Source organism: Microcaecilia unicolor, chromosome 4 (assembly GCF_901765095.1).
Source record: "Microcaecilia unicolor chromosome 4, aMicUni1.1, whole genome shotgun sequence".
In the NCBI taxonomy this organism is placed as follows: domain Eukaryota; kingdom Metazoa; phylum Chordata; class Amphibia; order Gymnophiona; family Siphonopidae; genus Microcaecilia; species Microcaecilia unicolor.
Window position 1 is genome coordinate 27,035,680 of NC_044034.1, and position 21,776 is coordinate 27,057,455.

Consider the following 21,776-nt stretch of genomic DNA (forward strand, 5'->3'; position numbering starts at 1 on the left):
ATAAATTTCAAATATTCCATTCACTACATTACAAATTAACAACTACGAATAAAACAAAATTAGCACAACTACCAAACTACTTTATCTTAAAACTAGTAAAAAAAAGGTCCATTTCTGACACAAATGAAACGGGCGCTAGCAAGGTTTTCCTCGGCTCCCCTACAGCCACCCGTGTCCAGTGACCCTCCTCTCCCCCTGCGCCCACTGCAGCCACCCATGTCCAGTGAACCTCCTCTCTCCCCTGCCCCCCTCCTGCCACCCATGTCCAGCGACCCTCCTTTCTCCCCTGCCCCCCATCCAGCCACCCATGTCCAGCGACCCTCCTCTCTCCCCTGCCCCCCCTCCAGCCCCCCTTGTCCAGTGACCCTCCTCTCTCCCCTGCCCCCCCTCCAGCCACCCATGTCCAGCTACCCTCCTCTCTCCCCTGCCCCCCCTGCAGCCACCCATGTCCAGTGAACCTCTTCTCTCCCCTGCCCCCTCCAGCCACCCATGTCCAGCGACCTCCTGCCCCTCTGCAGGCACCCATGTCCAGCGACCCTCCTCTCTCCCCTGCCCCCCCTCCAGCCACCCTTGTCCAGTGACCCTCCTCTCTCCCCTGCCCCCCCTCCAGCCACCCATGTCCAGCTACCCTCCTCTCCCCCTGCAGCCACCCATGTCCAGTGAACCTCTTCTCTCCCCTGCCCCCTCCTACCACCCATGTCCAGTGACCCTCCTCTCTCCCCTGCCCCCCCTGCAGCCACCCATGTCCAGTGAACCTCTTCTCTCCCCTGCCCCCTCCAGCCACCCATGTCCCAGCGACCTCCTGCCCCTCTGCAGGCACCCATGTCCAGCGACCCTCCTCTCTCCCCTGCCCCCTACAGCCACCCAGCGACCCTCCTCTCTCCCCTGCCCCCCTGCAGCCACCCATGTCCAGTGACCCTCCTCTCTCCCCTGCCCCCCCTGCAGCCCCCCATGTCCAGCGACCCTCCTCTCTCCCCTGCCCCCCCTGCAGCCCCCCATGTCCAGCGACCCTCCTCTCTCCCCTGCCCCCCCCTCCAGCCATCCAGCAACCCTCCTCTCTCCCCTGCCCCTGTTGTTCTTTGCATCCCGCGTAGATTTCGTTACAGTAATCTGCATGACTTAGGACCATTCATTGTATTAGGTTACGAAAGGTTTCCCTTGGGAAGAAAGTTATATGGCTAGCACACGCTAAAAACGGTAGCGCACCTTTGTAAACAGGGCCCAAAGTTGAAAAAGAGCTGGAAGCACATAAATGCTACTGTAATCTACTCTGCACATACATCAGACTTATAGGGTCTGTGCCAGAGCTGGTGGTTGGGAGGCAGGGTTGGTGGTTGGGAGGCGGGGATAGGGCTGGCCAGACTTATATGGTCTGTGCCCTGAAGAGGATAGTACAAATAAAAAAGTAGCACATATGAATTTATCTTCTTGGGCAGACTGGATGGACCATGCAGGTCTTTTTCTGCCGTCATCTACTATGTTTACTATGTTTATATCACACTTGAGGACTGTTCTGGAAAAACACGCTAGGTATTTTTCTGATTCACTAAAAAAAAAGTGTGGAAATTAAATAAAGCTGAAGTTTTGTTTAAATTTATATTTACTTAGGCATTGCCATTCATTAGAGGATCCAGCCACCTAGACTAAAAGCAAGCCAAGAAGGAGAATTAGTTCTTAAGGGTTAATAATATTGTAAGGAAAGCAGAATCTAGTAAGAAGTGTTGGTTTGAGATCCATTCGTGCTTACCTTATGTGAGGTGAAAGGGTTCCTGAGTAAAAGTTCTTGAAGCTTATAGTAACTGTAAGAAAGAAGGAACTTACACATATACTGTGAAAATTCAGCTGAATTTATTTAAAAGGGAATTTATGCTTAAAATAAATTTATAAGATGTTCTACTTTGTATTTTGAACAGTTTCAAAGAGTTTAAACAGTTAATTTAAACCTAAATCTTCATAATATCTGTTGACTTTTATTATCATAGCGAGTGTAACACCTTTTCTCTGTCTGTACTAACTAATTTTGAATATTCCTCCTTCTTTCTTAGAGGGGAAATGGGACTTGATATACCACCTTTCTGAAGTTTTTGCAACTACATTCAAAGTGGTTTACATATATTCAGCTACTATTTTGTACCAGGGGCAACAGAGGGTTAAGTGACTTGCCCAGAGTCACAAGGAGCTGCAGCGGGAATTGAACTCAGTTCCCCAGGATCAAAGTTCCCCAGGATCAAAGTTCACTGCACTAACCACTAGGCTACTCCTTCACTCCACTAGAGAGAAGAGAAGGATGAGGTTTTGCTTTTTTTTTTAATTTTATTATTTAAATGAGGTGGCTCCTCCAATTCCAGGGCACCTGGAATCGGAGGTAGGGTATTATTATGGATTAAGAACTGGTTGAAAGATAGGAAGCAGAGAGTAGGATTGCGTGGCCAGTATTCTCAGTGGAGGAGGGTAGTTAGTGGGGTCCCGCAGGGGTCTGTGCTGGGTCCGTTGCTTTTTAATGTATTTATAAATGACCTAGAGATGGGAATAACTAGTGAGGTAATTAAATTCGCCGATGACACAAAATTATTCAGGGTCGTCAAGTCGCAGGAGGAATGTGAACGATTACAGGAGGACCTTGCGAGACTGGGAGAATGGGCGTGCAAGTGGCAGATGAAGTTCAATGTTGACAAGTGCAAAGTGATGCATGTGGGTAAGAGGAACCCGAATTATAGCTATGTCTTGCAAGGTTCCGCGTTAGGAGTTAAGGATCAAGAAAGGGATCTGGGTGTCGTCGTCGATGATACGCTGAAACCTTCTGCTCAGTGTGCTGCTGCGGCTAGGAAAGCGAATAGAATGTTGGGTGTTATTAGGAAGGGTATGGAGTCCAGGTGTGCGGATGTTATAATGCCGTTGTATCGCTCCATGGTGCGACCGCACCTGGAGTATTGTGTTCAGTACTGGTCTCCGTATCTCAAAAAAGATATAGTAGAATTGGAAAAGGTACAGCGAAGGGCGACGAAAATGATAGTGGGGATGGGACGACTTTCCTATGAAGAGAGGCTGAGAAGGCTAGGGCTTTTCAGCTTGGAGAAGAGACGGCTGAGGGGAGATATGATAGAAGTGTATAAAATAATGAGTGGAATGGATCGGGTGGATGTGAAGCGACTGTTCACGCTATCCAAAAATACTAGGACTAGAGGGCATGAGTTGAAGCTACAGTGTGGTAAATTTAAAACGAATCGGAGAAAATTTTTCTTCACCCAACGTGTAATTAGACTCTGGAATTCGTTGCCGGAGAACGTGGTACGGGCGGTTAGCTTGACGGAGTTTAAAAAGGGGTTAGATAGATTCCTAAAGGACAAGTCCATAGACCGCTATTAAATGGACTTGGAAAAATTCCGCATTTTTAGGTATAACTTGTCTGGAATGTTTTTACGTTTGGGGAGCGTGCCAGGTGCCCTTGACCTGGATTGGCCACTGTCGGTGACAGGATGCTGGGCTAGATGGACCTTTGGTCTTTCCCAGTATGGCACTACTTATGTACTTATGTACCCTGAGGTACATCTTGCCAATGTGCTAGGTCATTATTTCAGATCTAAATTGTAGGTTAAGTTAAGGTTAGCTCAAATAGCAAAAAAAAAAAAAAAAAAACACCCAGACATGGATCATAAAATCAAATACTTATACTTTCTGGGTGTCAAATCATCTGATCAGAAAGACACAGCTAAATAACCCAAACGTCCTTCCAGAGACCGACGGCTGGTACACTGTGCAACCCCAACCCTCAACTATCACCTGAGTGAAAAGACTACACGTCCCAGGATGCTTTACCAGGCTCCGGCCCCCTCAACGTGGCGACAGCCCCGCCCCCTGGAATCAGAGGGGAGGAGTTAGCGTTGTTGGGGAAAGCAGGAGGAGGGCAGAGATCCAGCACTGGCATCTGGAGAGCGCTGCTGCAGCAGAGATCCTCCCGGGGGACTGGCAGACAGGTGAGAGGAACCTTCTCGTTCACCTCCAGTGCAAAATCAGAGCCGTTTGGCAGCAGGAGAAAGAATCGTAACTCCCCAAATGCAGACAAAAATGCACTGCTTGAGCAGAGTTTCCCGACAGAAGAGGGGGGTTTAGTCTTCCGATTGCAGGGAACTCCGCCTGGGCTCTGGCTTTTCAGGGCGAAATGTGTGAGGGAGGAGAAGGCAGTATATAGCTGAAGCGGTGTGTTGAGCCCCCCCGGGCAGGAGAGCTTGTCTGCTTTTACAGGGGGGGGGGTCTTCGTCCATTGATCTAGCTGCCTTTTTGCTGGTGGCCGTGTTTGGCTTTCGGTTTGCGTGCAAGTTTTAGTACGGCGCTGTTTACTACAATAGGGCAGCCTGACCGCAGGGGGAACAGAAGTGGCTTTTGTTAACGCTCTGCTATAAAATGAAGACACAAAAGAGAAACCAGACGAACGTGTTGCGAGAATAAAGGGCGCGTTATTGCCTTCCAGAATGCTGAGATATGTGGGACTGATAGGTTTATGCGTGTAAGGGGGGGAATGCACGTTTAAAATAACTGAATAAGGGTCGTGTGTGGCTATTAGACGCCGGTCTGGCACTGGAATGTACACGCTGGAAGAAGATCTGTTTTCCGTTGCTCTGGTGTAGCCTTAAAACTTAAGAAAACGAAAGCAAATAGGTATGAGAATCCTGATCTAGTCCCTCAGACTATTCTGCACAGAAATTTCAGCGGTTTTGCATGCCCGGTAAGATCGTCCTCATGGGAGATCGTTTGACTTTTTTTTTTTGTCAGAGCACCCACCGTCTTGCAATTTTGCAAATTAAAACATACAGCAACCATGGTTGGGGAGGGAGAAATAAAACTGCATTGAATAGTGAAAAGGAATCATCAGGTTTAAGCAGCGGTCAAAAAGACAGTGTCAGCTTCCCTTATCTGGTTAGCTAAACAGTTGCATCAAAGAATGACTTAATTACCATGTGCTCGAAAACTTGCTCTGGTAATCTTGTCAGCAGGGACAATCGGTAGCTCCCACTCAGGGCCGCCGAGGGGGGGGGGGGGAAGGGGGGGACAAAATTCCCCAGGCCCGGCGCCAGGGTCTCTCTCCTTCTCCTGCTCCCAGGCCGCCGGCACTGCAGTCCCCAGTCTCACCCCGCCTGCCCTCGGCTCCGTCGACAGCCCCCCTCTGTCTGCCACCGGGCCCCCTGCATTCAAATCGTCAGCGCCTCACCTCCGTGTGAAAGCAGCAGATCGCCTCGCCTCCCTTCGGGCCCTCGCTCACTGTGTCCCGCCCTCATCTGATGTAACTTCCTGTTTCCGCGAGGGCGGGACACAGTGAGGGAGGGCCCTGAGGGAGGCGAGGCGATCTGCTGCTTTCACACGGAGGTGAATCGCTGATGATTTGAATGCAGGGAGCCCGGTGGCGGACGGAGGGGAGCTGTCAATGGGGGTGGGCGGGTGGAGACCGGGGACTGCGGTGACAGTGGTAGCGATTGGGGGGGCAGTGGGGGGGGCCGGGGGCGGCCTTGCCCCGGGCCCGGCTCAGTCTCTCAGCGGCCCTGCTCCCACTCAGGGCCGCCGAGAGACTGGGCCAGGACAAAGCCGCCCCTGGGGCCCCTCCTCCACCCGCCACCGGGCCCTCTTTCCACCCCCCGGGCCCTCTGCACTGACCTTAAGGAAGTTACGTCAGGCGAGGGCGGGACACGGAAGGAAGGAGTGGTCTGCCGCTGCTTGGTGCGCTTTCGAAGGTGAGGCGCTTAAGTTCAACGCCAGGGAGCGATGGAGGGTGGGCGGGTCGGGTCCCCCCTGGAGGCCTGGGCCCGGGGAATTTTGTTCCCCTCCCCCCCCCCTTCTCGGCGGCCCTGCTCCCACTTTAAAATGTGTTTCTTTTCCCTGCTGAGTGTGGTCACACCCACAGATCTGGTCACAATGCAGGTCTTTCAGGAAGTCGTGGAGATTCTGCATTGTTGCAGCTTGGCAGCCACAGATGTTGTGGTCAGATTGCTCTTTCTTGGGCATGCTTTTGATTATAGTAAGGTAACTTGCCCAGAGCCACAGAAAATCCACCAGGGGAGCTGGACTTGTTCCTTTGGCACTTCTGTATCCTCACTGCCCTCCTCCGCCCTTTTCTACCTTGCATGAAGCCCAGTCAGGGGATTTTGACTGGTGCTGGAGAACATCTAAAGCCTTTAAGATGGATTTTAACATTTCATGTAGGTGTGCTGTGTCTTATATACCGGACCCCCTCCTTTTGCAGGTCTCCGTGCTGTATGAGCATTATACACGGGGCCCAGTTCCGTATGACTTTATTCTTGTAACCCACTTGACAGCAGTTTGTGCTGTTAGTGAATATTAAGTGAAATAAATTGATTGATTCGAACTAAACCTTATATTAAATATTTGGTTTGTTGTCTTATTTCTTGGGCAGGGATTTCCATTTTCTTCGTAGCAGATTGCTCTCTGCAAAAGCTGTCAGGTATTTGAATGTGCGATGACCTAGTTTTGCAGATAAACCCCATTTTTGTATTCTGCTGTCTCCACTAATTGTTATAATCCATCTGGAGTGGAGGAATTACCTAATGGTTAGCGCAGTGGACTAAGAACCTGGGGGTCTGGGTTCAGTTCCCCACTGTGGCTCCTTGTGATCTTGGGCAAGTCACTTAACCCTCCATTGCCCCTGGTACGAGAACCTAGAATGAGGGAGATGCAGTAAGCATTGAGGTAGTGACAGCTGTTCTGTAAAATACTGCACAAAAAAAAAATACCATGGCATTCTTTAATCAATGAGCATATAAATTACTGCCACATAATTGATTTGGCTCAGGCACCAGTAGGAAGTGTGGTGTTTAAAAAAACAAAACAAAGGCATCTTCCGTCCTCCCTCCTGAGCCCTTTGAAGAGACTATGACCAGACCCCCTACCCGCAATTAAGATTTCCCTAGTAAAACTCCAGACTTCGCGCCTTCTGTCTCGCTGCACCCTACGCCTGGAATAAACTTCCTGAGCCCCTACGTCTTGCCCCATCCTTGGCCACCTTTAAATCTAGACTGAAAGCCCACCTCTTTAACATTGCTTTTGACTCGTAACCACTTGTAACCGCCTGCCTCCACCTACCCTCCTCCTTCCTGTACACAATAATTGATTTGATTTGCTTACTTTATTTTTTGTCTATTAGATTGTAAGCTCTTTGAGCAGGGACTGTCTTTCTTCTATGTTTGTGCAGCGCTGCGTACGCTTTGTAGCGCTATAGAAATGCTAAATAGTAGTAGTAGTAAACTAGTGTGTCATCCCCACACACACACATTTTCCTGGTAGTTATTTTACTTATTTGTTACATTTGTATCCCACATTTTCTTACCTATTTGTAGGCTCAATGTGGCTTACATAGTACCAGAAAGGCGTTTGCAGACTCCGGTGTGAACAAATACAAGGTGATGTTGTGGTAAGATAAAGTTCATGTGGCACAGCCACTCTAGGGAATCGTACAACAGAAGAGTTGTGTTATGTCCATTACGTACTTTAGTTTTGTTGTGTTGCAGAGATCAGGCATTTATGTTGGATCGGTAGGGTATGCCTTTTTAAACAGGTTAGTTTTTAGTGATTTCCGGAAGTTTAGGTGGCCGTATGTCGTTGTCACGGCTTTTGGTAATGCGTTCCACAATTGTGCGCTTATGTAGGAGAAGCTGGATGCGTAAGTTGATTTGTATTTAAGTCCTTTGCAGCTTGGGTAGTGCAGATTTAGATATGATCGTGTTGATTCTGATGTGTTTCTAGTTGGTAAGTCGATCAAGCCTGACATGTATCCCGGGGCTCCTGGAGGGGGGGCTTTGCCATATAAAAGGAATGTTCCCTTATATGGTAGCAGGCCCCATGTGGTGCACTGTACAGGGCAAGGTGATGCCATCTTTTAAGATGGCACCAGAGGCAGGAGCAGGTGGGCATCGCTCCTACTTCTGTGAGGTCTGTTGGATCAGCTCAAGGGTGGGAGCGTGCCACTAGATACCAGCCCTCCTCCCCCTGATATTCAGCTGGCAGCGGGTGTTAAACCTGGATTTTCAGGCAACTGGCATTAAATATCCGGGGATTTTTGGCTGCTAAATACTTAACCAGTTAAGCCGATAAGTTATAGCAGTTAAAGATAGGACCACTAATCTTATCTGGTCTGGCACTGAATATCCACGCTTAACCAGCTAAGTTGTGTGACATAGCCGAGTTCGTGGTGGGCACGAACCATGAATATCCACTGAAGATAACTGGTTATCTCCTGCTGAATATTGGAGGGTAGCCACAAATTACTATTTTAACCAGTCAGTGGCCATTTCTGATGTTTAAATAGCACTGAATATCGGGGGGGGGGGGGGGGGGGGGAGCAGGGACAGTTTTTTTTTTTGGAGGAGAGGGGTTTGGTTCTGGGGGAAAGAGGGGGTGGGCCACTAGACTACCAATGAACTGTGGGTGGGGAGGGGGTTAGGTCAGATCATTGAGGAGGGGGGGTTGCTAGACCACTGGGGGAGGAGGCACATGGGGCAGGGTGATTAGGGAGGGGAGAGGGGGTGTCAGTAGATACTCACTCTTGTCAACTAACCCTGCTACGCTGCCACGGACCTTCGTGTTATTTTTCCCCACAGTAGTCGCATGGGCAAAGCTTTTTGATTTTTATTTTGCACGTCCCAGGATAGCAAATGCAGTGCAGTAAGGGTTTCTGTGCAAGTTTCATTTATTAAAATTTATATTCCGCACTTATCCAGAGCGGAGTACAAAACACACATAATAAAAAGTACATCCAAACAAGAACGTACATACAGCAGTCAAAAAGCAATACACAAATCATGTCCACTGGAGCCTGAAATCAAATTCAGTCTGAAAATTGCTTCAGCAAGTGCTGTTTCAATACTCTTTTGAATAAGATCTGCAGACAAGTAGGGCAGGCCCAACCACCAGGCAAGACTAGATGGTTGCCTAGGGCAGCGTCTTCTAGGAAGCGGAGAGGAAGGAGCAGTTAAAGCAAAACACCGGCATGAACATGCTTTCTGCATTGCTATCCCGCAGTAAAACCGAGTTAAAGCTGCAGTAACTATGCGGGAAGATTCTGCATCGGCCCCATCGTGAGCCGACTAGGGACGGAGAAAGTACCTGCACATAAATGTGAACCTCTGTGGTTGGGCGGTATATCGAATCCATGATCCTTTACCCTCACTCAGTGGCGTAGCTACAGGTGGGCCGGGGCCCACCCAATTAGGGCTCAGGCCCACCCAACAGTAGCACACGTTTAGCTGTAGCTGGTGGGGATCCCAAGCTCCGCCAGCTGAAGACTTCCCCCTGATGGTAATGAAAACGCTGTTCTCCATGATACCGGCACCTGCGCATGCTCAGTTTTCAGCACATGCCTGCCGCAGACTGCCAGGGTAGAAAGAAGCGTTTTCCCACCAGCTGAGATTTTTTTTTTTTTGGGTGGTAGGCGAAGGGGAGAACACCTGGGGCCCACCCACTTCTTGCCTAGGCCCACCTAAAATCTGTTGTCTGGCTACGCCCCTGCCCTCACTAGAATATTTTCCTGGCCATCTGTCCGTGCCTCTGTATGCTGTGTCTTTCTGAGCGAGTGACTTGTTTGCAGGGTAGGTGCAAGACTATTGGATGCTTTGGTTGAACAACTTTCAGCCTTGCGCCCTTCCCCCTCCCCCACCGCCAGTTTGTTTTCAGGTCCCTGACCAGTCGGCTCCCCCTCTAAGACTTCAAAGTCCACATCTGTGATCATTCTATAACAGTCCTATAAAACACATAATTGAACATCATCCCCCTAATTCTTTATATGGCGCTAAAATTTGTATGTGCAAACTTGGGCGCACTCCCAATTTGCGTACGCAATTTAATTGCTTAACTAGCCAGTTAGCGCTAATTGGGCGCTAACAGTGAATTATTGGCACTAATTGGCAATTAGAAATTATGTGCACGTAACTGTTCTGTAGAGATGTGCGTGTAATTTTTTTACATACGGGCCAAAGTGGCCGTGGGGGGGGGGGGATGGGCGGGCCATGGGCGCTCCTGGAATTTGCGCACAGTGTTACGGAATAAGGCTGATCCGTGCCTAATTTAGGCGAGAGGGTTTACACTAGGTTTCATCTGGTGTAGATCCTTGTGGCCAAAACCAGGCACAGATCCCAGCGCTAAGCTCTATTCTATAAACAGCGCCCAACTGTGAGCGATTTCTACAATAACACTTAACAGGTTTTTTTTTTTTACACCATATACAGAATTAGATCCCGTGCTTTTAAATATTAAACCTTGTTTTGCAGGTGAAGGCGGATGCTGATGGTTCTTTGAGTTTCTGTGACTGTCAGGAGGACGTGTGGTTTAGTTTTTACTGCAGCTGCTTCTTGCTTCCCCTCCTCCTCCCCCCCCCCCCTTTATACAAGCTGCTGCCCTAGGTGACTGTGAGGGGGATAATCAAACGGGGCGCCCATCTGTAAGGACGGCCCCATAAAGGGGCGGGGCAACTCGTATTATTGAAACAAGATGGATGTCCATCTTTTGTTTCGATAATACGTTCAGGGACGCCCAAATCATGAAATTTAGGTCGACCTTAGAGATGGTCGTCCCCGGTTTTCGGCGATAATGGAAAGCAAGGACGCCCATCGCAGAAATGACCAAATCCAAGCCATTTGGTCATGGGAGGAGCCAGCATTTGTAGTGCACTGGTCCCACTAACTGAATGTAAAAAGGCCTTCCCTTACCGATCCGGAAAGGAACGGGCATGCATGAAGGAAATTGGATGCAAATGAGCTGCTCTCTGTTAGCTCATTTGCACACGATTTCCTTCCTAAGGAGGGGAAGCGACAGCAGTTCAGGACATCCTTCCCTGCAATGGCAGTTGAGGACGTCCTTCCCTGGTCCAAAATGTGGATGTTTCTATGAGAAGGACATCCATGCCTTTTGCTATGCCTCCAATACCCTCTTTATTTATGTTTTGGATCACAAGTAGCAGCGGTGGGATTTGAACTGGCCACCTCTAGATTGCAAGACCAGTGTTCTGTGAAGTTGATGGTGAGCCACATTGTAGATCTGCAACACCGGTGGACAGATACGGTTTAACTGCATTGCCTTATGTTGGCGACAGATGGACACTGGCAGCTCATTTAAACTTCCAAGGCTTTATCTTTCAGGCTCTAAAAGCAGGCTTCAGCTATTCCTGAGTGTGTAATACACCTAGAGCTGATCTGGAGAACAGTACTGTATTGTTATGCATGTAACATGCCCTTGTAAACAATGTGCCCACACAAGTAACGCATGCTATACTAATGTAACATAGTAGATGACGGCAGAGAAAGACCTGCATGGTCCATCCAGTCTGCCCAACAAGATAACTCATATGTTCTACGTTTTGTGTATACCTGACTTTGATTTGTATCTGCCATTTTCAGGGCACAGACCGTAGAAGTCTGCCCAACACTAGCCCCGCCTCCCACCACTGGCTCTGCCACCCAATCTCGGCTAAGCTTCTGAGGATCCGTTCCTTCTGAACAGGATTCCTTTACGTTTATCCCACGCATTTTTGAATTCCGTTATTTTTCTAAGATGTGCTAATAGCAAAACTATCACTTTTACTTAATTTATTTAATAATTTATAACCTGCACATCTATAACCCCGAGCAGGGAACAATGCACATTTGTAATAATAATAGAGATTTCACAAAACATACACCATAATCTTAATATAAAACTCAAAATACAACATTGTCCAAGCAATCTAAAACTTGCCTCTAAGGAGGGATGTCAAATGCTTGCTGAAACAAAACAGTTTTAAAAAACCTTTTTTAAATCGTCCGTATTGTGTAAAGCTCGTAGCCGAGCAGGTAAATAATTCCGCAATATAGGTCCTGCAATACAGAAAATTGAGTTCTTATATTTATTGAAAAAGGCAGTCTTAAAAGAAAGGAACGTCGAGCACGTTGGAATATTCTGACCTCGAGGACCTAGAAGGCTGGTGTAAATGCAAATTTGCTGAAATCACAGGACAGATTTTATTGGTTATCACTTTAAAATGCCAATAACAAAATCTTATATTGCACTCTGTATGCAGTAGGCAGCCAGTGCAAAGAAACAAGCAGATGTAATATGTTCAAAATGGTTCATTCCCAAGGGAACACCTGCTGCTGCTGCTGCATTTTGTACAGTCTGTAAAGCATAGTAACATAGTAGATGACGGCAGAAAAAGACCTGCACGGTCCATCCAGTCTGCCCAACAAGATAACTCATATTTGCTGCTTTTTGTGTATACCCTACTTTGATTTGTACCTGTGCTCTTCAAGGCACAGACCGTATAAGTCTGCCCAGCACTAACTCCGCCTCCCAACCACCAGCCCCTCCTCCCAACCACCAGCTCTGGCACAGACCATACAAGTCTGTCCAGCACTATCCCTGCCTCCCAACCACCAGTCCCGCTTCCGACCACCGGCTCTGGCACAGACCGTATAAGTCTGCCCAGCCCTATCCCCGCCTCCCAACCACCAGCCCCGCCTCCCGATCTTGACTAAGCTCCTGAGGATCCATTCCTTCGGCACAGGATTCCTTTCTGCTTATCCCACGCATGTTTGAATTCCGTTACCGTTTTCATTTCCACCACCTCCCGCTGGAGGGCATTCCAAGCATCCACTACTCTCTCCGTGAAAAAATACTTCCTGACATTTTCTTGAGTCTGCCCCCCTTCAATCTCATTTCATGTCCTCTCGTTCTACCATCTTCCCATCTCCGGAAAAGGTTCGTTTGCGGATTAATACCTTTCAAATATTTGAACGTCTGTATCATATCGCCCCTGTTTCTCCTTTCCTCCAGAGTATACATGTTTAGTTCAGCAAGTCTCTCCTCATACGTCTTGTAACGCAAATCCCATACCATTCTCGTAGCTTTTCTTTGCACCACTTCAATTCTTTTTACATCCTTAACAAGATACGGCCTCCAGAACTGAACACAATACTCCAGGTGGGGCCTCACCAACGACTTATACAGGGGCATCAACACCCCCTTTCTTCTGCTGGTCACACCTCTCTCTATACAGCCTAACAACCTTCTAGCTACGGCCACCGCCTTGTCACACTGTTTCGTCGCCTTCAAATCCTCAGGTACTATCACCCCAAGATCCCTCTCTCCGCCCGTACCTATCAGACTCTCTCCGCCTAACACATAAGTCTCCCGTGGATTTTATTTTCATATTTTGGTAAACCCAAAAACAAGGCATTGCAATAAAAGTGAGGCATTACTATAGGCTTTGAATTACTAGATGAAAATTCTCAGGGTATAAATAACACGCTTGTTTTTAAGGGCATTAGTGCATGACACCTGCAAAAAAAAAACCCTTAAAAATCAAATTATCGCATGTTAATAAAAATACACTAGTATAGCATGGAGGAGGTGGGCATGGATTGTAAAAAACACGTAGAATGTTCGCATTATCCCCCAGATTCTATATAGCGTGCCTAGAGATCTGCGCTGAAATCCAAGCAGGTTCTATAACTATTACTACTACTTATCGTTTCTATAGCGCCACCAGACGTATGCGGCGCTTCACAATTGAACATGAAGAGACAGACTCAGGATGGATAAGGGTCAGGACAAACAGACAGGACACATAGGGATAAGGGACTATTGAAGTGAGGAAAATAAGATAAGGGTTACGAACAGATTTGAAGGCGACCAGAGATGGAGCTTGATATACCGGCTCAGGAAATCTATTCCAGGCATATGGTGCAGCAAGATAAAAGGAACGGAGTCTGGAGTTAGCGGTGGAGGAGAAGGCTGCAGTTAGGAGAGATTTATCTAGTGAACGGAGTTCCCAGGGAGGATTAACAATGCGTGTAACTTATCGGTGCTCATTAACATCACTTAAGCATTAATGGGCACTAATTAGAATTTACATGCACAAGTTATTAAGCGCATCCTGTAACGAAGTGCGCCAAACTTCTAACGTGAGTAGGCAAAAAGGGTGTGGTTATGGGTGGAAAAAATGGGTGTTTTGGGGGCGTTCCGATATTTTCGTGCATAGTTATAGAATATAGCCCAGTGTTCATAAATCTATGCCCTGTGATTTATGCCACATTTTCGTTAGTGTAAATAGTTTTAGGCCCTGAGATATCAACTAAGCGTATTCTATAATCGTCACCTATAGAATGCGCTTAGTCAGTGCCGATATTTAGACACCATATGTAGAATCTAACCCTATATGCGTGAAAATACAGGTGGCCAAATCTTACATGTTGTTTTTCTCCTCTGTGTCCTCAAACGGCTGAAGTTGTTTCTGTAACTGAGGTTCTGTTCCATCCATCCCAACTAATCGCAGCTGTCCACAGAAATATTTTTGGAGCAGGCCCAAAATGAGAGGAAATGCTCTTGGAATCGGCTGAAAAGGGCAGGCGGGGAAGAGAGAATTTTGTTACAGATTTACAGAAAAAGAAATGGTTATTTTACCAGCTTTCCCTCCTCTTTTCCTTTCACTCTGCTGTGGGACCTGGGTGGCATTTGGGATTTGGTGTGTACCGTTCTCCCCCTCCCCCCTCCAATTCCTCACTTCTTGTAAAGTACGCTCTGGGCCGATCCGTGAGGGTTCTTTTCCTAACAAGGGAGCTGGGAGCAAGCCAGTGGCACGTGGGGTTGTTAGAATGAAGACAGCAGAGTTTGACATTTTGCAATAACAAACACGACACAGGAATAATTTAGAGGAAAAGAATTGGTGCCTAATTCTGGGCTTTAGAGGGTTGAAATGAACTTGCTGCGACTGTTAGAAGGGGAAGAGGGAGGAGGGTGATTGTGTTTTGAAGTTGGAATGTCCTTTTGATAGCCAAAGGTGGCCATATAAAAAAACCAAAGAAACAAAACAAAACCCTGCACGATCTGTGTTCATCTTTCTGATTCATACACCGTATTTATTAATTGGCATTTAGCTGTGGGGGTCATTTATTTAAGACAAGGATTCAAACATATTTTGCAACTCTGTTAGAGCGATCTGCCCAGGGCCGCCGAGAAGGGGAGGGGCAAAATTCCCCAGGCCCGGTGCCGGGGTCAGACCGCCGGCGCTGCAGTCCCCGGTCTTACCTGCCTGCCTCTGTGGCTCCAGGCCCCCTTCATTGAAAGCGGCAGTCGCAGATCACCTCTCTTCTGGCCTTCCCTCCCTGTGTCCTGCCCTCGTCTGATGTCACTTCAGGTTTCCGCAAGGGCGGGACACAGGGAGGGAAGGCCAGAAGAGAGGCGATCTGCGACTGCCGCTTTGAATGAAGGGGGCCCGGAGCCACAGAGGCAGGCGGGGGGGGGGGGGGCGGAGGCGGTGCGGCCTGGGCCTGGCCTAGTCTCTCGGCGGCCCTGGATTTGCCCTGGCTAAGGGAGCCTTTTACTAAGGTGCACTCATGTTTTTAGCGCGCGCTAAAAGTAGACGCATGCTAAATGTTAGAGACGCCAACGCATTCCTATGGGCGTCTCTAACGTTTTAGCGTGCACTAAATACTTGAGCGCACCTTACTAATAGACCTCCTAAGTTATCCAAGCAGTCTGTGACCTCTTGTTCAGGCTGGGAAGATGCTTTCCCTCTGCTGCTGTATCTTCAAACAATACTTGTGGAAAGCAACGGCCGGGTAAATTTAAACTTTTCCTTCTGGTCTTGTACATTGGCATTAATATAAGCAGGAATGAATTTTTTTCCGTTGACTTCTAGTTGAATATTAAGTTACTGGGACATTTTATTTATTAGGATTTATTTACTGCCTTTTTGAAAGAATTCATGCAAGGAGGTTTACAGTAAGAATAAATCGAACATAAGCAATGGACAATTACAGCAGTAAAAATATTCAAATAACAATACAAAGTATGGCATAGTACAGTACTTACAATGTCAACACAATACGTAATAGAACATTTTAATAGCGTAGGGTATAAGCAAAGATGGAACATATAGATAGGTAAGAGAGTAAGAGGTGTTAAAAATATGGTGACTAATTTACAGAAAGTTGCACATGAGATCAGAGAGATAATTAAATGTTATCTCAGCTAGGGTGGGAGTGGATAAACATGTCCCGCTGCAGTATGTGCAGCCTGAGTCACTCCTAGTGTGTGTGAGTGAGACTAACAAGTTAGTTACTTCTTCCATTAAAGGCCTGGTTGAATAGCCAAGCTTTCACCTGCTTCCTGAAGTACAGATAGTCTTGTGTTAAGCGGAGTCTTTCAGGCAGTGCATTCCAGAGTGTGGGGGGCTACTCCAGAGAAGGCTCACTTGCAGGTATCACATCATGTAGTGTCTTTTGGAGAGGGTGTGGTTAGGGATACCCCTTTGGAGGACCTTAGTGTCCTTGGAGATGTGTAGAGGATCATCCTATTCTTCAGGTACTCTGGGCCATATCCTTTAAGGGCCTTGAAGATCAGACATAGAGTTTTAGATTTAGCCCTGTATTGTACTGGTAGCCAATGACGTTTTTGCAGAAGAGAAAAGGGAAATGGGACTTGATATACCGCCTTTCTGAGATTTTTGCAACTACATTCAAAATGGTGTGATGTGGTCACGTCGCTTGCAACCTTCTATTACTACTACTACTACTTAACATTTCTAGAGCGCTACTAGGGTTACGCAGCGCTGTACAATTTAACAAAGAGAGACAGTCCCTGCTCAAAGAGCTTAATTAGTCTTGCTGTAGCATTCTGAATCAATTGGAGCCAGGGGTGTAGCCAGACTTCGGCGGGAGGGGGGTCCAGAGCCGAGGTGAAGGGGCACATTTTATCCCCCCCGGGCCCACCATTGCCAACCCCGCCGCCACCACCAACTTTGCCCCCACCCTGGCCGACGACCCCTCTCGACCCCTACCGCCAACCCGCCGTCGCCTACCTTTGCTGGTGGGGGACCCCAACCCCCGCCAGCCAAGGTCCTCTTCTTCTCGCAAAAGGCTTCCTTCTGTTTCTAACGTTGTGCAGGACATCAGACTCACAGAACGAAGCCTTGCAGATCAGCTGTGAGTCTGACTTGCAGGACGTCAAAACAGAAGGAAGCCTTTTGCGAGAAGAAGAGGACCTCGGCTGGTGGGGGTTGGGGTCCCCCACCAGCAAAGGACGGCTGCGGGAGGGGGGGGTCGAGAGGGTCGTCGGCAGGGGGGTCCAGGGCCAAATCTACGGGGGCCCAGGCCCTCCCTGGTCCCACGTAGCTACGGCACTGATTGGAGCTGGTGCAGGCCCTTTGTAGTCAGACCATTGTACATTGCATTACAGTAATCCACACTTCTGGATTGCTATCATGGCATGCACAACTGGGATAAGATTTTCCTTCTCGATGTAAGGAGAGAGGCAACGTACTTGTTGCAAATAATAGAAGCAGCTCTTGAAGGTTGCTTGGATTTGGGGAATCAGAGTAAGTGTTGAATCTAACTGTATTCCAAGGTTCCTGACTTGTGATTTGAGTTTCTCTTTAGCACCTCAGGTCCCCTATATTCAAACAGACAAAACTAAGATTTTGTTTAATACAAACGAAGGTGATTCAGGAACTAAAACCTAATTTGATCATTGATGGGGAAAGCTTTACCCTCAATCAGTCTGTAAAGATACTGAGTATTACGTTGGATAGCGGTTTAATTCTGGAACCTCAGATAAATTCTCTTGTTATATATGAGAAGGTTAAGGGCTATTCGCAAAGTTTTATCAATTGATCAGTTCAGACTTGTGGTTCAGTTCTTAATTCTTAGTAGACTGGTCTACTGTAATATTTATTTGGGACTGCCAAAATATCTGTTGAAAAAACTACAAACAATCCAGATTGTGGCGGTTCGATTGATTTATTCCCTAAGGAAATCAGACAGAATTGCAACTTGTTACAGAAAACTGCGTTGGCTTTCCAGTTGAGGCCAGGATAACGTTTAAACTAGGATGTATGTTGTGGAAAATTGCGCAGGGATTAGTACCACAATATTAATATCTCTTGTACACTACGTGTTAGAAAGAAAGTTCGTAATTCTCTTCTGTGTGATTTTCCGAGTCCCAAGGGTATCCCTGGGAAGAAACGTGTTATATCTCTGCTTTCGTATTAGGCAAACAAGCTTTGGAAATCTCTGCCTATCAGTTTATGGTTTTTATTATCTTATGATACATTTAAGAAGGGTCTTAAGACCAGGGGCGTATCTGCGTGGGGCCTCAGGGGCCTGGGCCCCCGCAGATTTCGCCCTGGACCCCCCTACCGCTGCCAACCCTCCCCCTCCGTTGCTCGCCTACCTTCGCTGGCGGGGGACCCCAACCCCCGCCAGCCGAGGTCCGCGTCCTCCTGCCGGCTGCCTTTAAAGAATTCCGTCAGCTGGCGGGGGACCCCCAACCCCCGCCAGCCAAGCCGAGGTCCTTTCATTTCTTCCACTAAAGCTGGCGCCGAAAGTTTCTTTTGAGTCTGACGTCGTTGTACGTGCAGGACGTCAGACTCAGAAACAGAATTTTGCGGGCAGGAGGACGCAGACCTCGGCTGGCGGGGGTTGGGGTCCCCCGCCAGCGAAGGTAGGCGACAGCAACGGCGGGGGGAGATTGGCAATGGCAGCGGCTGGGGGGAGGGGGATCGGCAATGGCGGCGGGGGAGGGGGGGGGGGCTATAATGTGCCCCCTCACTCTGGCCCTGGCCCCCCCCTACCGCCGCAGTTCAGATACGCCCCTGCTTAAGACTTTATTGTTTTCTCAATATATGGATAGTGGATGTCAGCCTTGCTATATTTTCTTTAAACATGTTACATCCTAGGCGTGTTGTGTTCTGCAGCCTTTCTGTAATCCACTATGAGCTATGCAAATGGAATTAGCAGAATATAAGAAAAACTAGTAAGAAAGGCCCGTTTCTGAAACAAATGAAACAGGCGCTAGCAAGGTTTTCCTGCTCTCACCTCTCATGTCGGTGCGGTCCTCCGGGGTGTAGTGCAGGGGCAGTGACGTGAGAGGAGTAGAGGATGCAGAGCTGAGAGGCGATGGCTGCCTGCGGTGGGCCGCTTCGTTTTTAACACAGCTGATGTCAGATGGAAGGGGGGGGGGAGCGGTGGAGGCTTGAATACTGGGTGCGGCGACGTTGGGGGGGGGTGGTGGAGGGTGGTAGCGGTGGCAACGTGGGGGGGGGGGGTGTAGGACCGAGCGATGCGAATCGCTGTCATAGCCACGCCCTCGACGTCATCACGTTGTGACGCTGAGGGCGGGGCAGACACTCATGGGGAAAAATTCCGATCTATGCCACCTCGGAAGTTGCAGCTTCATTAGAACGTTGGGGTTGTGAATTATGTGCGGAAGGGGCGTGGCTGGGGCCAGGTCTATGAGTGACAGTGAGTGGTGCTGACAGCCTAGCCTACCAACAGTGCAGGGCTTCAGTGTTTCCCTGCACAGAGTGAGCTTCAGAAGTTGGAGGTGAGAATTATTTATATAGATAACTGAATCTATCGCAGAAGTGATGTGTCCTTAGGGCTCACTGTTAGGGTCTTATTAATCCCGGTGGTTTGCGGAAGCCCTTTTTATCTTGTTTTGGGGCTCTGCTGGACTAGGCAGCAGCTCTGTATTATATTAGTGTCTGCTAACGAGCTCTCTTGTATTCTGGAGCCTTAAGCTTCCAGGAAACAGTTCTGCACTCAATTATCCTATCGTTACTTATTCAATATTGCAGTCTGTGCACCTTTTTAAGATGTCTCTTTCCATCCTGCGGCATATGTTTACAGGATGCAGAATGTTTCAGGGCTGCTGTTTATACCCTTAGAGCAGCAAGCTTCCATATCCACCCCCCCCCCCCCCCCCACCGTGCACCTCCTCTATTCCTGAGTGTCCCTGACCAAGGGTTTTGTCCTCTTACCCCCCACCCCAGTGCTCTTTTTTTTTTTTTAGACAAAAATACACAGACACACAGTATATTTGCATTGAAAAAATAAAGCTGCAATATACGGAAATTAAATGGACCATTAGGTCAGTATATCATAATATTCATTGGAGCCATTAGGTCAGTTGGTTTTAAGATAACGCTGGCCAAGGTAATTTCTGCTGGCTCTTAAGCATCAGAAACTGGACTGTGTCATTAATCTTAAGTTGATGACTTCATTGTCTGTTCTTAATGAGGGTGCATTAAAGATTGATGGTGATCCCTTTTGCAGTAAGTGGGGTTTCGCTTCCCTTCCAGGCAAGAAAAACATGCTGCAGTTTCCTCAAAGCCGAAATTCGTATATTCCTTTTGTGGGGGACAACAATTCTCTTATGTATAAAAAGCAGAACAGCATATTTCAATTTGGAGATGGTGGCGAGTGAATACCGCATAACGTACAGTGCTGTATGTAGTCTGACTATATTTTATTTATTTGTTGCATTTGTAGCCCACATTTTCCCACCTATTTGCAGGCTCAATGTGGCCTACATAGTACCGTCAAAGGCGTTTGCCCAGTCGGTGGATAACAAATACAAGGTTGTATAGTGATCGTATGAGGTATAAGTGGAGGGTCGGAATGGATGAAGATTGCGTGATGTCCTGTTCAATCATAGTCATGCTGTGTTGGTAGGTGAAGAGGGTTACGTGGGGTCGTTGGGGTCGGAATGGATGAAGATTGCGTGATGTCCTGTTCGATCGTTGTCATGCTGTGTTGGTAGGTGAAGAGGGTTACTTGGGGTCGTTGGGTAGGCCTTTTTGAAGAGGTTGGTTTTCAGTGATTTCCTGACGTTCAAGTGGCCGTGGATTGTTTTCACAGCTTTTGGGAGCCCATTCCATAGTGTGCGCTTATGTAGGAGAAGCCGGCTGCGTAAGTTGTTTTGTATTTCAGTCCTTTGCAATTTGGGTAGTGTAGGTTTAGGTAGGATCTTTGACGATCTGACTTTGTTCTTATTGGTAAGTCTATGAGGTCTGTCATGTATTCTGGGACTACGCCGTATAGGATTTTGTGGACTAAGGTGCAGATTTTGAAGATGATCCGTTCTTTGATTGGGAGCCAATTCAACTTTTCTCGGAGGGGTTTGGCACTTTCAGAAGCGTGTTTTGCTGAATATCAGCCTGGCTGTTGTATTTTGGGCGGTCTGGAGTTTTTTTTATGAGTTGTTCTTTGCAGCCCGCTACGGAGCATAAGCTATTTTGGGGTAGTTCAGGGACTGGCAGCATGGCAGGGCCATAACTAGGGGTGGGTAAAGGGAGCTACGCAGGGCATAAAACCTCTTTGGGGGGAGGGGAAACATAACTAAAATGCTTCCATGGGTGAGCAGCCAGGAAGAAAGCTTCGCGTACCATCCAGGTTGTGGGGGTAGAGGGGAGTGCTGGAAAGAGGACTAGGAATTGGGGATGAGGGAGAGAGAAGTGAGGATCATAGTAGGAGTGGGACACAGTAGGAGTGGCCTAGTGGTTAGGGTGGTGGTCTTTGGTCCTGGGGAACTGAAACTGAGTTTGATTCCCACTTCAGGCACAGGCAGCTCCTTGTGACTCTGGGCAAGTCACTTAACCCTCCATTGCCCCATGTAAGCCGCATTGAGCCTGCCATGAGTGGGAAAGTGCAGGGTACAAATGTAACAAAAATAAAATAGATACTATTGGAGATTCTACATGGAATGTTGCTACTATTGGAGATTCTACATGGAATGTTGCTATTCCACTAGCAACATTCCATGTAGAAGGCTGCGCAGGCTTCTGTTTCTGTGAGTCTGACGTCCTGCAGGACGTCAGACTCACAGAAGCAGAAGCCTGCGCAGTCACATTGGTGATCTGCAAGGGCCGACTTCTACATGGAATGTTGCTAGTGGAATAGCAACATTCCATGTAGAATCTCAAATAGTAGCAACAGTGGAGGAGTGGCCTAGTGGTTAGGGTGGTG

General features: G+C 47.9%; 1 protein-coding gene across 2 annotated transcripts in view; it reads left to right on the forward strand.

Annotated features, from left to right (window-relative positions):
* The first annotated feature begins 3,899 nt into the window (after window positions 1-3,899).
* Window positions 3,900-21,776, forward strand: part of CAPN5 (calpain 5) — a 252,563-nt gene continuing 234,686 nt past the window's right edge. Inside the window, exon 1 of one of the 2 annotated variants that reach the window (XM_030200063.1) lies at window positions 3,900-3,974. The gene's annotated coding sequence lies outside the window, so the exon portion shown is untranslated. The remainder of the gene's footprint in view (window positions 3,975-21,776) is intronic. The other variant, XM_030200064.1, reaches the window with a different exon arrangement.